Genomic DNA, 19,360 nt, shown 5'->3' on the forward strand with positions numbered 1-19,360 from the left:
GCACTGGGGGCTTGGGGCCTGAGATGGGAGAGGTTAAATTGGGAAACAGTGCAAACAACAGCAACAACAACCACCTCCTGCAAAGTCATAGCGAGTGCATATTTAACTTTGGCAAATTGAAGACGTTAGTGTGAGTTGGTATCCTGACCCTCCTGGCAGTTCTCAGTGTCTTCAAGCGTCTTACCATGCCGAGGGCGATTCGTAGGCATGTTTTTATGCAGGGGCCCGTAAAGAAAGCCAACTCTTTCATGTGGTGCTCAAAAGCAATTTTATCTGTTGCAACTTTGAAGGAAAACCTGGCCATGTTGATGATGACGTGCGATGGTAGACTGTATGGTGTGGCACTTTCCCTAAGGGATTCCCAGTGTTCATTCTGATCATTCACAGTTTTCAGTTTGAACTGACTTTAGAAATTACTTCCAATGCAAGATGCAGTTTTACTGTATATCCTTCCCTTGAAGTTTGAAGCATATATTTTCCAGACCCTGAAAAGTCCTACAATAAAACAAAAAACAAAAACCCTGACTACCATAGATTAAAGCAGGAGTTGGCAAACTATCTCTGTCAAAGGCCAGATAGTAAATACTTTTGGTCTTGGGTCTCCGGCACAGCTATTCAGCTGTGTAATTGTAGCTCCGGAGCGACCAGAGGCAATCTTTAAATGACTGGATGTGACTGCGTGCCAAAAAACTTTACCTGCAGAAACAGTCAGCAGGCTGGATTTAATTTGTAGGCGATACTTTTCTGACCCCTGGTTTAGACCGTTGTGACCAAAGGTTGTTGAATCATGACCTTTCCCACCTTTATTTTTTAAAATTTTAAACCTGTAATAGACCCTTAGGGGCCTGAATTCAAATAGTAGAGGGCTTCGAATCTTTATGGGTGACGCTGAATGTTGATGGCATGTAGCAGGTTTGTTGTTTTTCTAGTACCTGGCTTTGCACTGCTGTGGCAACAGAAATAGTTACTGAGTGGGCAGTATGGACTAAATTGTGTCCTAAGATTCATATGTTGAGGCTCTGACCCCCCGATACTTCAGAATGTCACTATATTTGGAGAGAAAGCCTTCGAAGAGGTAATTAAGTGAAAATGAGACCTTTACAGCAATCTTCGAAAAGAACAAAACTGGAGGTGTCACAATCCCGTATGTCAAGATACACTACAAAGCTGTTGTAATCAAAACAGTATGGTACTGGCACAAAAATAGACACGTGGATCAATGGAACAGAATAGAAAGCCCAGAAATAAACCCATGATTATATGGCCAATTAATCTATGACAGAGGAGGCAATAATATCCAATGGGAAAAAGACCTTCTTTTCAACAAATGGCATTGGGAAAAGTAGACAGCTACATGCAAAAGAATGAAACTGGACCACTGTCTTATACCACACATAACAATAAAATGGACCAAAGCCTAAATGTGACCCCTGAAACCATAAAATTCCTAGAAGAAAACATAGGCAGCGATCTCTTTGACATCAGCCATAGAGACATTTTTCTAGATGTTTCCTTTGGTAAGGGAAATAAAAGCAAGTTAAACTGTTGGGACTACCCCAAAATAAAAAGCTTTTGCACAGGAAAGGAAACCAGCAACAAAACGAAAAGACAACCTGCTCAATGGGGGGAGATATTTGCAAGTGATGTATCCAATAAGGAATTAATATCTAAATTATACCAAGAATTTCTACAACCCAACACACAAAAAACAAATGATCCAATTTAAAAATGGGCAGAAGACATGAATAAACATTTTTCCAAAGATGATATACAGATGGCCAACGAACTTGTGAAAAGATGCTCAACGTCACTAATCATCAGAAAAATACAAAGCAAAACCACAGTGAGATATCACCATACACCTGTAAGAATGGCTAAAATCAACAACATGAGAAACAACAAGTGTTGGCAAGAATGTGGAGAAAAAGGAACCTTCGTGCACTGTTGATGGGAAGGCAAACTGGTATAACCACTGTGGAAAACAGTATGGACGTCCCTCAAAATATTAAAAATAGAATTACCATATGATCCGGTAATTCCACTGGTAGGTGTATACCCAAAGAAAATAAAAATACTAATTCAAAAAGATACATGCACCTCAGGAGAAATCAAACCTTGTTGCCACCTTGACCTTGGACTTCCAGCCTCTAGAACTGTGAAGGCTGTTCAAACCACTCAGTATATGGCATTTGTTATGACAGCCTAAGCAAAGAGGTGATCATATCTCAGGCATCCTAACTCACTGAGACCTGGAACTTATTTGCTCACCTGTAGGTTCTTAATATGACAAGTATCCTTCACTGAATTTTATGGGTGAAGTTACATGATATGTTCTAATTGCATTTGCATATTTGGTATATTCAAAGATCTTAAGACATTTCCCTCCTACACATTAAGAGTTGAATTGTTGAATATACTCCCATAGTGCTTTTAACTTATGTTTCCTCTGTTCTCTTCTTTAGTCTTCTTTAAAACACTATCCATTCCGTTTCTATTCTTGGGATCTGGAGTTTTCAAATAGATGCATATTTCCTGGGTTTACAGTTGCTGCTCATTACAGGTAGGAAGTCAGAGTATATCGGGCCATGGAATCAAAGAACTTACTAGCGATTGTAGATAAGGTTGCTATAAACATAAGGGTGCATGTATCCCTTGGAATTAGTGTTTTTGTATTTTGGGGTAAATACGCAGTAGTGCAACTGCTGGCTCATAGGGTAGTTCTATTGTTAACTTTTTAATGAAACTCCACACTGTTTTTCCAGAATGGCAGCACCAGTTTGCATTCCAAGTGTCCATCAATAGATGAATGGATAAAGACATGGTGTGTGTATGTGTGTATATAAAATGGAATACTATCCAGTTATAAAAAGGAATGAAATATTGCCATTTGCAGTGACATGGATGGAGCTAGAAATTACAATGCTAAGTGAAATAAGTCATTCACTTTCGAATGTCCCCTCTCTGTCAAGAGAGATTTCCTGTTATTCTTCCTTTCTAATCTTACTCTAATAAACTTTTACCTGCTGCTAAGAAAGAAAGAAAGAAAGAAAGAAAGAAAGAAAGAAAGAAAGAAAAAGAAAGAAAGGAAGGAAGAAAGAAATCAGTCAGTCAGAGAAAGACAAATACCATAGGATTTCACTGATATGTGGAATTTAAGAAGCAAAACAAATGAGCAAAGGAAAAAAAAGAGACAAATTAAGAAGCAGGCTCTTTTTTTTTTTTATTAGTTTTCTTTATTTTTGAGAGGCAGAGAGAGACAGAGTGTGAGCAGGAAAAGGGCAGAGAGAGACGGAGACACATAATCGGAAGCAGGCTCCAGGCTCTAAGCTGTCAGTACAGAGCCCGATGTGGGGCCGAACTCACGAACCGAACCGTAAGAGCATGACCTGAGCTGAAGTCGGATGCTCAACTGACTGAGCCACCTAGGCGCCGGAAGCAGACTCTTAATAAAAGAGAACAAACCGATGGTTACCAGAAGGGAGGTAGGTGGGGGGGATGGGTGAAATAGGTGATGGAGGTTAAGGAGTGCACTTGTGATGAGCACCAGGTGATGTATAGAAGTGTTGAATCACTGTATCATACACCTGAAACTATTACAACACTGTATATTAACTGTACGGGAATTAAAATAAGAAAACAAAAACAACAAAGAACTTACTAGCTGTGTGTCACCTCAAACAAAGTATCCTCTTGCCGTGACTCAGTTTCCTCATCTTCATAAGATAATGATTCCTATATGATTTTCACAGTTCCCGGAAGCATTAGCTGCAATGTAAGTGCTATGCCCTGGGCACTAAATGGCTTATGGTGGGCACTCAATAAATGATTGCCTTTCTCTCTCTTCTGCCCTGTGATCCAGGCTGCTTGTTATATCACTATTTACAAGGTCTAACCCCGAGTCCAGGAACTTATGTAACCTGGTGGACACATGGAAGTTGTAGTGAGACGTTTTGATAAAGCAGAAAACGTACGGAGTCACGATGCTGCCAGTTCTCCATGTGGTTCTACTGCAGGTCCCCTTCCCTCTCTCGAAGCCTCAGTTATCTTACCGTAAAGTGGGGGCTGGGACTACACTATCCCTCTCGTATATTCTATACCCAGTATTTTCCCTGGAAGCCACGGGGTCTAAGGAGATGGCTGGATGTGAGAGGTCTTCATTCTGATTTCATCCTACCCAAACCATTACGGCAGTCCCATGGCTACACTCTATCAACATTAGATCCCACTATTTAAATTTAATTTTTTTGTTAGCATTTTAATATTGAATTTAACACACCTCACATAAAATTAGGGTCTTACTGGCTTTAAGATTCAAAGATAAGTAAATTAGTTTGTTTCCTAAAATCTATTTTTGTCCTAAAAGGATACTGCAAATATTGCCCACAAGAAACTCCCAGCTGGGGTACCTGGGTGGCTCAGTCCATTAAGCATCCAACGCTTGGTTCTGACTCAGGTCATGAGCTCATGGTTTGTGAATTCGAGCCCTGCATCAGGCTCTCTGCTGACAGCGCAGAGATTCTCTGTCACCCTCTCTCTGCTCCTTCCGCACTCATGCTCTTTCTGTCTCAATATAATAAATAAACATTAAAAAGAAAAGAAAAGAAACTCTCAGCTCTCATTGTGGTGGAGCCCCTGGAATATCTCGTTCCTGTTAGAAAAGATGGGTGTATCATATGGCATCAGTAAGGAGACAGGAGCAAAGGTGCTGATGAACAAATTGTCCTGAATTCTTTCTGCTTCCGGCCGCCATCTTCCACTTCACGCCTGTGTCCATGTCCAGGGAGAGCTGAGGCTCAGGTGGAATGGGGAGGTGCAGTGCGGGATGGTTGGACAAGTCGAGTTTTATCCACTCACACGGCAAAACAGTGAATGCCACACCTGCTGCTTCCGCCTTCTTGTCCACTTTTTACACTCTCCTGGGTGTGAAACAGTTTGGCCCACAGCTGACAAGAAGCACACTTCCCGACTTAAGGAGAGCTTCCGAGGGATAGCTGTTTCCTTTTCTTTTATAGGAAAAATGACAAATACATGTAAATGAGCATTTTAGGGCGCAAGACACACACTAAATTTCATCAGTATTCATGACATGTGCTTCATTCTCTCCACAACTGACATCTGTTAAAAACGAGATTTCGGAGTGCTATCCTGGTTCCAGTAATTCTGTAACATGGATTCTGCAGTGATGCTTTATTGATTTCTCCCACTTTTGTCACCCTGAATTTACAACTACTGTAGATAACTTTCAGCCCTGCGGAATCTCCTTCTACAGAGACGGTAACACTGTCTATTCAATGAAATGCATTATGTAAGAGGCCAAATCACTTAGTTGTTGAGAACAGCCTCAATTTCATTTGTATGTCGAGATAGCTCTATTTTAAATCTCGTTAGGTAAATTTCTAAAACGGTGATTAAACCGTAGCCAGCCAAGGGAAAACTAGAAATAAATTAGAAGTGTCACTGATTTGAGAACTCTAGTTCTTTCCTGCGTGCCTACAGAAATTAAGGAGCGTCTCTTTTCTGGGTTACAGGCTTTGGTGAGAAATCCGGAAGAAAGAATGTGTGAAAGAAAAAGATGACAACTATGCATGGCAAACAAAATCCGAAGATTATTACAGTGAAAGCAAGAGGAAGTCAGAAGAATACCTACTACTAAAGGTAAGTGGACACCTGTAAATGCTGAACTCTGATGCTGAACAGGAAAGTGGGTTTCTACACGTATGTGTGTGAGTGTACAGAGACTTACCAAGTGGGGAGAGGAGAGGAGAGGAGAGGAGAGGAGAGGAGAGGAGAGGAGAGGAGAGGAGAGGAGAGGAGAGGAGAGGAGAGGATACATAATATGATCTACCATCAAAATATCTGTGTTCTAGAAATGAGGAAGAAAATTAGTAAATACAGTTAATTCCTTACTCTCAAATAAAAGCTAGCTGCCCAAAAGTTGAAAAATAGACTTACCTTTTACAAAGGGGTTCTCTTTTCAGAAAGCAAAACAAACAAAAGCCAAAATAACCGATGTACTAACTGTGCTGTGCCATTGACACATTTCCTACAATATATTTCCAATATTTTATACACACAGTTGTAAAGTTATTATCTTTTTGTTCTCAGTTGAACACTGACCGGCTTAAGTCCAGAGGACAATTGAGCAAGCTAATAGTTGATTATTTTTATACATGCAGTGATTTTCATCCTTAGCTTTCTTGTAGTACAGGTGTGCTCTGTACCTTTAGTGTTAGTCCTTTGGGTCTTTCCCCTATTTTCCATGGCTTTTTACAATAAAATAAGAGGGAAATTGAAATATTTCAGTGGCAGCCCAAACTGGAAACCAAACTGCCAGGCTCATGGGCAGTGCTAGCCTATGATGTCTCAGGATGTTTCTACATGAGGTGATCTCAGAAATCCATATTTGACACAGCCCATATTTGATTTGAGGGAGATTGATGTATAATGTGAAAAGTATGAGTTGTATCCAAGCAGAATGTACAACAGTTCAGGACAGCATTTACACAGTCTCTCAAAATGCTTCCTTGAGTGAAATAAACAGGTGGATTGCAATTTCCATGCACCAACCCGGCTGGAGAGGACTATCTTTGAGCAGTCAAAGACATGGACTCAAGATTCTTGGTCTTCCACTGACCACTTCTATGACTGTGGTCAAAATGGCTCATCTTCCTTCGCCTCCGTTTTCTTGGGTAGATGAGGATACGTGGATGAAATGAGTTAATATTATACAAAGCACCTGGGAGAATGGTGAGCACATAGAAAGTGCTCAATAATTAGTGGCTGATTTTATCCTTGAGTAAAGTGTCCTTCAGAGATGGAAATCTCTGTTGTTTTCTGTGGAGCAGAGAGGTAGAGGAGCCTAAAGGGTGCAGAGGAAGTGAAGGCGGATATGTCTCACCCTGGGCGCGTATGCACCGTCCGTGCTGCTATCTTGGGAACCCACGGGCACTAGGAAGGATAAAAGAAAGCTACAGGGGGCTCAGTGTGTCTCTCAAACTCGTAGTCATAGGTGCTTCGGGAACAATTGGAGAATATAAACTTAAGTGGTGTAGGATCTTAAATTACAAAGCAGGTCATCTCAGACTCTTGGCTGCAATCTGTAAGGCACGGTGTGATCGGCCCTAGCCGGATTTATCTCCAGCCTCTCCCACTTGCATTCTGGGCTCACTCATACCTTGTTCCTGACCCTTTCAATCACAACAGATCCTTTGCACACACTACCCGTGAGCCTTTGCACACACTGCCCAGTGCAGCCTGTATACTCTCCCTCCCTGCACCTGACTCCTTTGCACTTTCCTTTCCGTCTCAGACCTGTCTACTAAGGAGAACCACCGCCCCCCCATGACACTGTCTTCCAAAAATATCACTGTTACATTTGTTGTCATTCTCATCAACACTAACTTTGAGGGTCTTTTTGTCCATATCCTTGCAACAAGGGGCATTCAAAAATTTTCTCATCCTTGCCAGTCTGACAGGCGATGAGCTTGGCTATTTAAAGTAGGTATAAGTGGGGTGCCTGGGTGGCTCAATGGGTTAAGCGTCTGACTTCGGCTCAGGTCATGATCTCACAGTTTGTGAGTTTGAGCCCTGCATCGGGCTCTGTGCTGACAGCTCAGAGCCTGGAACCTGCTTTGGATTCTGTGCAACACCCTCTCTCTGCCCCTCCCCAACTCGTGCTCTGTCTCACTCTGTCTCTCAAAAATAAATAAATGTTAAAAAAAATTTTTTTTAATTTTTAAAAGAAAATAAAGTAGGTATAAGAAAGGACATACAGATAGGCAATGAGGGCAGAAGTTAATCATTCATTAACTTGTCATCAGAGCCTGTTTCCTTTAGGGCACTCATTCTTAATGGGAATTATTTTCTTTATTTGCTTCCTCAGTTATTTTTCCTACCTTTCTTACTGGTCTGTAGGTCCTGTGAGGCTGGGATGATGTTTTCACAATAATATTCTGGGATCCTGGTCCAGCAACTGCTGTATCTGATGTACTTGAAAAACATTCTGGGAGTGAAAAAATGAATGAGAAGGACAGGGTCCCTGATCTCAGGAGCACAGGTGTTGTAATTGAGTCAGATGATCGCTTTACAGGACTGGAGATTCAGAATTAGAGCAAGGAGATAATCAATGGGTCTCACAAAAAAATTTGACTCATGGAGGCAGGAGAAAGATTCTAAACATTAACTGCACAGCACAAATAAGGACCAACTTAAATGGGTATAGGCCGTAGTGCCAGGCAGGGTGTTTCCCTTCAGTTGCTGGATTGTGTGGAGATGGGCGGGGTTCGAGGGTAAGGCTCAGGGCAGTGATCGGTTGCCCAACACTACGGAGAAAATTTTGTATTTTAATATTAAGTGCAGCTACACGTATGCATTGCTACTGAATATCAGCCCTGATTATAGTATACCTTATTTAAATAACCAAGTGCACCTGTCAAACTGGCAAGAATGAAAGAAGTTCTAAATACCCCTTGTGGGAAAGACATGGACAGAAAGGCTCTCATGATCACTGTCGATGAGACTGTCAACAGTGGCCATATTTTTGGAAGCTAACTTGGCAGTGTTTGTCAAAATGTTAAATGCACATTCGCATTGACCAGATAATAGAACTTTTAAGAGTTTGTCTTCCAGACAAACTGGTCTGAATACAAAACACTGTATGCACAAGTACGTTCGCTCTAGCGCTGTTTTAATAGCAAAAATATGGCAGCAGTTTATGTGTCTACTAATAGAAGAGTAGTAAATAAGTGGTGGTATTTCCATCCAATAGGACAAGGTAGCCCCTGAAATGTATTAACTGAAAGGGGAAAAGCTCCTGAAATTGTGTGTATTATGATCATGTCTGTCAAAAGCGAATGAACACAACTTAAGTGTCATCAGCAGATGAATGGATAAACAAAATTTGGTCTTTGATGGAATATTCTTCCGCCATAAAAAGGAATGAAGTTCTGATACATGCTACAATATGCATAAATCTTGAAAACAGGGGTGCCTGAGTGTCGGTTAAGTGTCCAACTCTTGATTTTGGTTCAGGTCATGATCTCACCGTTCATGAGTTCGAGCCCCATGTTGGGCTCTGTGCTGATAGCACAGAGCCTGCTTGGGATTCTCTCCCTCTCCCTCTCTCTGCCTCTCCCCCACTCACATTCTATCTTTCTCTCAAAATAAATAAACATTAAAAAGGGGGGAAAAAGCAAAAAAAAACCATGAAAACATTACAATAAGTGACACAAAAGGACAAACACTGTACGATTCAACTTATGTGAATTATCTGGACTAGGCAAATTCATAGAGCAAGTAGAGATTACCAGGAATTGGGACAAGGGAGGAATGGGGCATTAATGATTAATGGGATTAATGGCTACTGTTTGGGGTGACGAAAAAGTCTTGGAACTAGATAGAGGTGATGGTTGCACAACATTGTGAATGAAATTAACGCCAACGAATTGTACATTTAAAAATGATGAAAATGGCAGATTTATGTCGTATCTATTTTATCAGAATTTTTTAAAACTTGAGAGAAAAAGTAAATGAGCAGACAAAAAATAAAAGGAGGCCCACACACACGTGTGCCCACAGGCACCATATAGTCTGGAAAGTTACCTTCAGATTGTTGACAGTGATTGTCTAACAGATGGAATGAGGGGCAGAGCAGGAGAGAAGAAAATTTTATCCCCTATCCTTGTATATTTTTTGCATGTTTCACAGTAAGCATAGATTTTAACATTTTTTCAATTGAAGGGTTTTTTTTTAAAAAGTCATCCTGACCTGTGGTAAAACCCTAGAATTGGTACCATTTTCCAGTTTACAACCTAAACAATCCTGAAAGGTCTGTTTCCAATTGAATGTGTTCACATATAACATCCCTGTGTGTGCAATGTTTAACCTGGAGTGAGAATTTAATTACAGTTTAAAACAAGAAATAGTTTTCCTTTTCTAAATTAAACTACATCTTGTGGAAAACAGGCTCTCGATATAGAAAGAACTTGATCTTATCCCTCCCTCAAAGAAGACCAACTCCTCTATCTAGTAATTTCCTGCAAAGGAAACTGCTTCTATTCGTAGTTTTACATCCCCTTTGTTGGTAAAGCATCTAAGGCATGTTGGCTATAAAATAATGAGACTTAATATCAGAACACCCAGAAGTTTTTATGCATAATAAGAGATTTTTTTAACCATAATAAAATTCCGTGAAAATAGCATTTGAATGGGTCATCCATTTTGCAAAATGTGTAAACCCTATAACGTAGTCACAGGTTCATATAAGTAAAGAGAATATATGGAAGGGCATGCACTTCATGTTGGAAACCTCAAGGAGATGATCTCATGAATGGTGTCAGATGAGTGGAGATTACTTACTTCTTTATATGCCTGTGCCATGTTTAATTGTTACAGTTAAGGGCTTTCTAATAGCTTTATTAAGGCAGAACTGACCAGCAATTAAACTGCACATATTTAAAGGGTAAAATTTGAGGAGTGCCTGATGGCTCAGTCAGTAGAGCATGGGGGTCATGAGTTCGAGCTCCAGGTTGAGTGCGGAGTTTACTTTAGAAAAAAATAAATTAAAACAGAGTGTCAAATTTGAGGAAAACACGTTGTAACTCTATGAGGAGGGAGATGCTAACTAAACTTACCCTGGTAATAATTCCACAACGTGTGTATGTCCAGTCATTATGCCGTCCGCCTTAAATTTACACAGAGCTGTATGTCAGTTATGTCTCAAGGAAACAAAAAAAAGGCAAAGAGAAGGATGAGGGGGAAGATGAAACTGGCAAAATATTTTCAAATATAATTAAGAAAGAGGATCCTCTGAGAATTCTTAAGTGTCTTGCTTTTTGTTGCATGTTTGGCACTGCTTAGGCAGTAAAATAAAGCAGCAGCTCAGAGCTGAGAAGCCAAAAAATAAAAAATAAAAAAATAAAGTGGGCAGCCTTGTAAGTTTTGGCATATGTTTATACTCATGAAGCCATCACCATAATCAAGTTAATGAAAACATCCATCATTCTTCAGTCTTCTCATGCACCTTTGTAATCTGCCCTTCCTGCCCTATCCCACTCCTCTCTTACCCCAGGCAACCACTGATCTTGTTTCTATCACTGTGTATTAGTTTGCGTTTCCTACAATTTTATATGAATGAAATCCTACACTACAAATTGTTTTGTCTGGCATCTTTCACTCAGCATAATTATTTTGAGATTCATCCATGCTGTACTGTGTATGATGTTCCATTCCTTTATATTGTTGAGTTGGATTCCATTACCTGAATAACCTCCATTTGTTGAGTTATTCACCGCTGATGGGCATTTGAGTTATTTCCAGTTTTCCACTATTACAAATAATGCTACCACGCATATTCATGTAGAAGTCTTTATGTGAATATAGGCTTTCAGCTCTCTTGGGTAAATATCTAGGAGTAGAATGGCTGGATCCTATGGTAGGTATATGTCAGCTTTTTGAGAAATTGTCACACTGTTTTCTTAAGTGGTTGTACCAGTTTACATTCCCACCTGCCCTGAAAGAGAGTTCCAGTTCCTTCACCTTCTTATCAGTAGATGGTATGACCAGTCTTTTTCCATTTCATCCATTCTGATAGGTATGTAGTAATAACTCTATGTGGTTTTAACTTGCTTTTCCCTAAAGACGACTGATGCTGAATATCTTTTCACATTCTAACTTGCCATCTGTATATTTTCTCAGTGAACTGATTCAATCTTTTGTGCATTTTTTAGAAGTCGGTGTTTTGTTTTTTAAGTTTTATTTATTTAAGTGATCTCTACACTCAACATGGGGCTTGAACTCACAATCCCAAGATCAAGAGTCAGATGCTCTACTGACTGAGCAAGCCAGGCACCCCAGGTGTTTTGTTTTCTTATTGAATTTGAGAGTTCTTTATATATTCTGGATGCAAGTCCTTTCTCAGATGTCTGCTTTGCAAATATTTTCTCCCAGTGTCTACCTTGTTTTCTCTTTTTCTCAATGGTGTCTTTTGAAGAGGAGAGGTTTTTTTGATGTGTTTAATTTGGGGTTTTTTTGTTTGTTTTTAAAAAAAATTTTTTTTTAATGTTTATTTCTTTTTCAGAGAGAGAGAGAGACAGAGCGTGAGTAGGGGAGGGGCAGGGAGAGAGGGAGACAGAATCTGAAGCAGGCTCTAGGCTCTGTGCTGTCAGCACAGAGCCCAATGCGGGGCTCGAACTGACAGAAAAAGATCGGGACCTGAGCCAAAGTTGGACAGTCAACCGACTGTGCCATCCAGGTGCCCCTTGATGTGTTTAATTTGTTTTAATTTGAATTATTACGGTGAGGGACATCTAAGGATATTTGTCAGCCCTCACAATTTTTACATTTAGATACCCACCCTACACGATATCAAGCATATTAAAACTCACATGTATCCCACATTAAAGTTAATCTTTTACTCTCTTCCCTTTTTAAAGGCTTTTTAATTCATTTTGAAATTATTTATTACAAGAAACTCATTTAGTTTCTTATTGGCTATAATTCTTCAGGATTCATCATGTATCCTTGATGATTCATGCCGAGTAAAAAATGTAACTTGAAATTACTTTAAAACATAATGTAATTTAATATAAGCTACACTTTATCAACTAACAAAGTTTGACAATACATTAATTTTTGTAGATATTAATTTAAGTATTTATTACTTTAATTTGGGTAGTTTTCTTTTTCATATTTAGAAGCCAGTAAGTTTGTTTGCTTATTTTTTAGCTCTGGAATATATGTAGCTTCTAGAATTTGAAAAAAAACAGTCTGGTTAAAGTACATTTAAAGAAAAATATAATAATTAATAAATTCAAAAGAAAACAAATAAGGATGTTCTCAAGCATGTAATAGGCAATCATTAGGTGTGAGTAACCGGGTTTGAAAGAGATACCTGGAGACTGACTGGCATTCAGAACACTAAATGTTAAGGGGCACCTGGGTGGCTCAGCCGGCTAAAAGTGTCGACTTCGGCTCAGGTCATGATCTCGCGTTTCGGGAGTTCGAGCCCCGCATCAGGCTCTGTGCTGACAGCTCAGGGCCTGGAGCCTGTTTAATATTCTGTGTCTCCCTCTCTCTCTGACCCTCCCCCATTCATACTCTGTCTCTCTCTGTCTCAAAAATAAATAAATCTTAAAAAAGAAATTTAGAACACTAAATGTTGAGGAATTTGATGTGTTTCTGCTGGTACTCAAATTTCCTGCTGAAGTTTGGTTAAAACAAAGAAACAAACAGACTCTCTTTTGGCTCTGAAGTCTCACAAAATGATGGTTCTTATTTTTTAAATTTTCCTATTTTTAAAAATGTTTTTATTTCAAAATTATTGCATGATTTATGTAAAGATAGTCAAACAGGAAATGTATTTTATGATGTTGAATATTAAAGGCTCTCACTTCCATTCTTCAAAGTTAACTGTTAAACATTTTCTTTAATTAAAATAAATAGAAAACAGATGCAAGGTCTTTTATTCCCTTCAAAGCAAGAAATAACTTTAAAATCATCAAAGATATATACAAATATAGGAATATCTAAATGTCAAATGAATGATAGATATTAAAATATGTGTCCTTCATATGGAAGTCTGCTTGAAAACCATTTAAAAATGTTAAACGATCATTAGGAAAATGCAAATCAAATCCCACAATAAGATACCACTTCATCCACTAGAATGGCTATTATATATGTATTTTTAAAAAGTGCTGGTAAGGCTGTGCATAAATTGGAATCCTGTGCATTGGTGGGAATGTGAAATGGTGCAGTCACTGTGGGAAACAGTATGACCATTCTTCAAAAAAAATTGAACTAGAATTAGAGTGCCTGGGTAGCTCAGTTGGTTAAGCATCCGACTTTTGATTGGGGCTCAGGTCATGATCTCATGGTTTATGAATTCGAGCCCTGCACTTGACATGCTCTCACTCCTCCTCGCTCTGCCCCTCCCCTGCTCACGCTTCCCCTCGCTCTTTCTCTCTCTCAAAATAAATAAATAAACATTAAAGAAATTTTTTGAAAGAAAAAATGTTAAGCTAGAATTACCATATGATCCAGCAGTCCACCTCTGAGTGCATACCTAAAAGCATTGTAAACGGAGACTTCTTTTTTTTAAAAAAATTTTTTTAACGTTTATTTATTTTTGAGACAAAGAGAAAGAGAGCATGAACGGGGGAGGGTCAGAGGGAGGGAGACACAGAATCTGAAACAGGCTCCAGGCTCTGAGCTGTCAGCACAGAGCCCGACGCGGGGCTCGAACTCACAGACCATGAGATCATGAACTGAGCCGAAGTCGGCCACTTAACCGACTGAGCCACCCAGGCGCCCCTGTAAGTGGAGACTTCTTGAACAGATACTTGTACACCAATATTCATAACATTACTCACAACCGCCAATGGTAGAAGCAAGCCAAGCATCCATTGACAGGTGAATTGATAAACAGAATGTGGTCTATACATACAATGGAATACTATTCAGCCTTAAAAAGGAAGAACATTCTGGCACATGGTACAATATGGAAGAACCTTGAGGACTTTATGCCGAGTGAAACAAGCCAGACACAGTAGGACAAATACTGTATGATTCCGTTTATATGAGGTTCCCAGACTAGTCAAATTCATAGAGACAGAGGTGGAATAGTGGTTGCCACGGGCTGGGGGGGAGGGGAAAATGAGGAGTCACTGCCTCATGGCTACAGAGTGGCCTTTGGGGATGACGAAAATGTTCTGGGGAAGGATGGTGATGATGATTGTCCAACAATATAAATGTACTTACTGCCACAAAACCCTACACTTAAAAATGGCTAGAATGGTAACTTTCATCTCACATGTGTTTTACCACAACTTTGAAATAACATTAAGAGGAAAAATTTCCGAATGTTTCCAAATTAAAAAAAAAATAGCTAAATTACCACCCTAATGCACTTTAGTGATAGCCAAAATTTCCTAATGGTCTCATGGCCCAAAATGAAAGAGCAATATTTTCAAAGGGAAAAAAATTATTTTCCTTTCAAGTGATCCTTTAAATGATACTTCTGACTTTAGTAGTGCCGCTTCAGAAAGAAATTACCAGCCACCTCACAGGCATTCTTTAAAGACTTTACACATATTAACTCATTTAATCTTCAACAGAGCCAGGAAAGGCTGTTATTTCCATTTCAGAGATGAGAAAGGACGTGGAGACCAGAGAGGTTATGTAACATGCCCAAGGTTACACAGTTGGTGAGAGGTAAAGCTGGCTGTCAAGCCCTGGAAAGATGGTTCTAGAGCCCACAGTGCTCTGAGCCACTACGTTTTCCCATCTAGTAGTATCAGGGGAGCTGTCTATATACTGGGGGAGCATGCCTAGAATTTCTACCAGGTGGTTATACCTGGAAAGCTTAAGAGTATTGATACTCTTTTAGCTTTTCTTCAGTAAAAGCTTGTGCCTTGAAATATGTAAATTTATCTCCAGCTGGAAATTATTCTTCAACATTTACCTGGTTTTTTAGTAATGCCAATCTTGAAGGAGGTGCAAGAAAATGCTATACACAAAAATGTAAGTTTTCTAAGCTTTATCAAGGAAAAAGCTCTGGAAAGACTATCTCCATATTGAAAGAAGATTCTTATATTCTTTCTTTCATCCTAAGATTCATGCCTCCCACAACCTTACATTAATTTAAAAAATAATCGGGGCGCCTGGGTGGCGCAGTCGGTTAAGCGTCCGACTTCAGCCAGGTCACGGTCTCGCGGTCCGTGGGTTCGAGCCCCGCGTCGGGCTCTGGGCTGATGGCTCAGAGCCTGGAGCCTGTTTCCGATTCTGTGTCTCCCTCTCTCTCTGCCCCTCCCCCGTTCATGCTCTGTCTCTCTCTGTCCCAAAAATAAAATAAACCTTGAAAAAAAAAATTTTTTAAATAATCATGTTTATGTTCAAACAAATTTAGGAAATGGTGAATTACAAAGAGTTAGAATTTCTGTACTGTGGGACTTCTTAGGGATTAACATACTAAGAAACATTGTGTTGAGACTCCTGGATGGCTCAGTGGGTGAAGCATCTGACTCAGCTCAGGTCATAATCTCACAGTTCATGAGTTCGAGCCCCGCATCGGGCTGTTTGCTTACAGCTCAGAGACTGGAGTCGGCTCCAGATTCTGTCTCCCTCTCTCTCTGCCCCGCCCCCACTCACCCTCTTGTCTTTCTCTCTCAAAAATAAATAAACATTAACAAATTTTTTAAAATATTGTGAATTGCCAAGAAAGGGAAATCATATGTATTATGTTAAATAATATATTAGTATATGTTATATAATATACAGTTGTTTCCCAGGGTTCTTTTACCACTACTGCTCCCATGGAAGAGCATGAGCGGTTGAGTGCTTCCTGGAACACTTTTGGGAATCTGGGACATAACTAGGGATTTTCCAAATCTACCACCAGGGGGCACTCCCCTCCCATTTATATTCTGACAAACATTGGCCAAAACTTCATTTTCCCTCAGCACCCATAAGACAGGCAGACATTTTGAAGCAGACTTTGCTAAAACCTTTCAAATGATGAAGAAAAGAAATAAGAAAAATGAGAAGTTCTATAGTCACACCTCCCAAATCCATGAGGCTGAGCTGAAGAAATAGCAAGTCTGCTAAACTCGCCTGGGCCAGTATGGAATACAAGTTGTCAGCCATATTGCTTGCCTTTTTCCACTCCTGTTTCTTAGCCAAGTGACCTGTCTGTCATCTTGACCCCCAAGAGCATCTATGGGCTTACCTTCTCACATCTGAGGGTAAATCCCATAGACCTTAATGTTTTCACAGGTTAAATTATTCTCTAATTTAAATTTCCCAGGTCTGCACTGTGATCTTTCCTCTCAGTCCTGGCTGGCAGTTCTGAGGTACCTCTGTGGTGGTGAACCAATATGGCAGTTCCATGAATGTTCTAGTCATGATTAAATGTGCAGTAAATGTGTCACCCTCATGTCGCTTGCCAGAGCACACTTTATTAATCAGCAAAGCATGCTTTCTTTGTAAAACTCAGAACCAGTCCCACAGTCCTTCCTGACACTGGGCCCCAGGCAGGCATTACCAATGGGTTGCTGTTAATGAGAATGGAAAAATCCTTTCATCCAAGCTTAGGATATAAATTCCACCTACCTCTGGAACCTTCTGTGTTGACTCTCTCAGATGAATGTAATCTCTGGTAGCCTCTACTGAAAACACAGACACAGACACACACACACACGTTTTAAAAAGCCTATTTTGGGGGCACCTGGGTGGCTCAGTCAGTTGAGCGTCCGACTCTTGGTTTTGGCTCAGGTCATGATCTTACAGTTCGTGGGTTCAAGCCCCGCGTTGGGCTCTGTGCTGACAGTATGGAGCCTGCTTAAGATTCTCTCTCTGCCCCACCCCCACTTGTGCACATGCTCTCTCAAAATAAATAAACTTGAAAAAAATTTTTTTAAGTCTACTTTAGCTCCACAATAATGAAAGTCTCTATTATAAGCCCATCCGAGCCTTATCCGTACCTTATCCATAGAGCACTGGAAAGATACTGTACCTTATTGGAACAGGAGGCTTGTTACATCCCAGCATGTGCCAGAGGCTTAAATTTGGCCCATTCTGTTGTTTAACTCTGACTGATATGGATATCATGTGCTTATGCCCCATTTTGATTAGCATGTCCTTGGAGTTGACTTTGTACAAGCTGCTCAGGAAATAGCCTCTGCTCTCTGTCGAACTTTAGCAAGTATCAGGCATTAAAGGGCCTAACCTGTTATGGTAGGCTTTGAAATGAATTGTCATCTTTCAGGTGTTTTTTTTTTTCTTTTAGCATTGACAAATAAGACGGGCAATACTTTGTAGTCACTAAGCTTGAACTCTGGAATTAGATGGTGTTCCACTCTTTGCTGCCTACTTAATTATTTTAGAGCCTTTGGCGAATTTCTCCTTCACCGCTCCAAACCTCCTGAAAAATAGAGGCAATAATAATACCTATCGTGTTGTGGTTCATTTATAAAATTAACGTTATTGTGTATCTGTTTTGTACCATGATTGGGTGGATTTAATGGAATGGGACATGTAACTAATTCACTTATTAAATGATACTATTGTTATTATTCCTCTTCTAAAGCACTGGTGTTTCAGCTGAAGCCCTCATGAAAGGTGGGGGCAAAAGATGGCCCTGGTTCTTGAATTCCAAGTTGATTAGAAATGAAATGTAGGTGGTAGACCAGCAGTCATTTAATTTTAAAATTGTGCACGGGAGGTGAACTTTCCGCAGTGGCCAGCGGGGTGCGCTGTGTGAACAGAGTACGCGACTGCCACAGCGGGGACAAGGGCGCGCTTGCCCTCAGGGGAATGGGGCTCAAAATGGTGAGCAAGTTCAACCTAACCGCCAATTCTCTAGCTTCTGTTTCCTGCTGAATTGAACTCCGTCCACATTCTAATGGCAGCAGAATTGATTCACGTGTACTAGATGTCCTCTCTGACCAATACTGCTTTTGCAAAGAAAGCGATGTGCTTGGGGAAGCGTGAGGAGAAAGTGACACTGATACATTGGCTAATTGTTAAGAAAGCATTATGGAAATACTGTAAATGAAAAATTGACTACTGAGGAGAGAGGATAACACTGTGGAAAATAATAAGACAAGGAAATCTTGGAAAGCACTAGTTCATCAGCCACTTTCCTACTGTTCAAAGTCACAGTCTGGCCACAGTGGCCAAGTTCTAAGGACCAAAAGGTGAAGTTTTTATTGACAGCCTCTATGATTTTTTATATTGTTTTTATTGGATTTGCGATTTAGAATCTCGCATTCTTTTAGTCTTGCCTCTTGAAATCAGCTTCAGAAAGCAACCCAGTCACCTGAGCAAATTTCAAATTTATCTTTTTTTTTTTTCCAAAAGAGCTGTTTTTATTCCAAATATGAATTTCCACATTGGGACTTAAGGTAGTCAGCATATGTCTTACATCAATTACATTGTCTTATAAAAATAATTCAGCTTCTGACATTTGGATAAAAGAAATATTGTATCTTGTTATATAATATTTATTCTTGATTATCAGTGAAATCAAGGTTTTTTTTCTTGTATTTACTGGCCATTTTTATCCCTTAGGAAGTTGCATATTCCCATCCTTCTTTTTCCAATGATTTGTTTTTTACATTAATAGATTAATGGGGCACCTGGGTGGCTCAGTTGGTTAAGCATCCAACTCTTGATTTCAGCTCAGGTCATGATCTCACAGTTTGTGGGACCAAGCCCTGCATCAGGCTCTGTGCTGACAATACAGAGCCTGCTTGGGCTTCTCTCTCTCCCCCTCTCTCTCTGCCCCTCTTGTTTGTGCTCTCTTGCTCTTACTCTCAAAATAAATAAATAAAGTGAAAAAAAAATTGATCAAGAAGGAAATCAT

General features: G+C 39.9%; 1 protein-coding gene across 6 annotated transcripts in view; it reads left to right on the forward strand.

Annotated features, from left to right (window-relative positions):
• FRMD4B (FERM domain containing 4B) overlaps positions 1-19,360 on the forward strand; it is a 321,646-nt gene that overhangs the window by 96,359 nt on the left and 205,927 nt on the right. For all 6 annotated transcript variants that reach the window (XM_053219080.1, XM_053219079.1, XM_053219085.1 and 3 more), the window contains exon 2: positions 5,529-5,655. The gene's annotated coding sequence lies outside the window, so the exon portion shown is untranslated. The remainder of the gene's footprint in view (positions 1-5,528; positions 5,656-19,360) is intronic.

This window comes from Acinonyx jubatus, chromosome A2 (assembly GCF_027475565.1).
Source record: "Acinonyx jubatus isolate Ajub_Pintada_27869175 chromosome A2, VMU_Ajub_asm_v1.0, whole genome shotgun sequence".
Lineage (NCBI taxonomy): Eukaryota > Metazoa > Chordata > Mammalia > Carnivora > Felidae > Acinonyx > Acinonyx jubatus.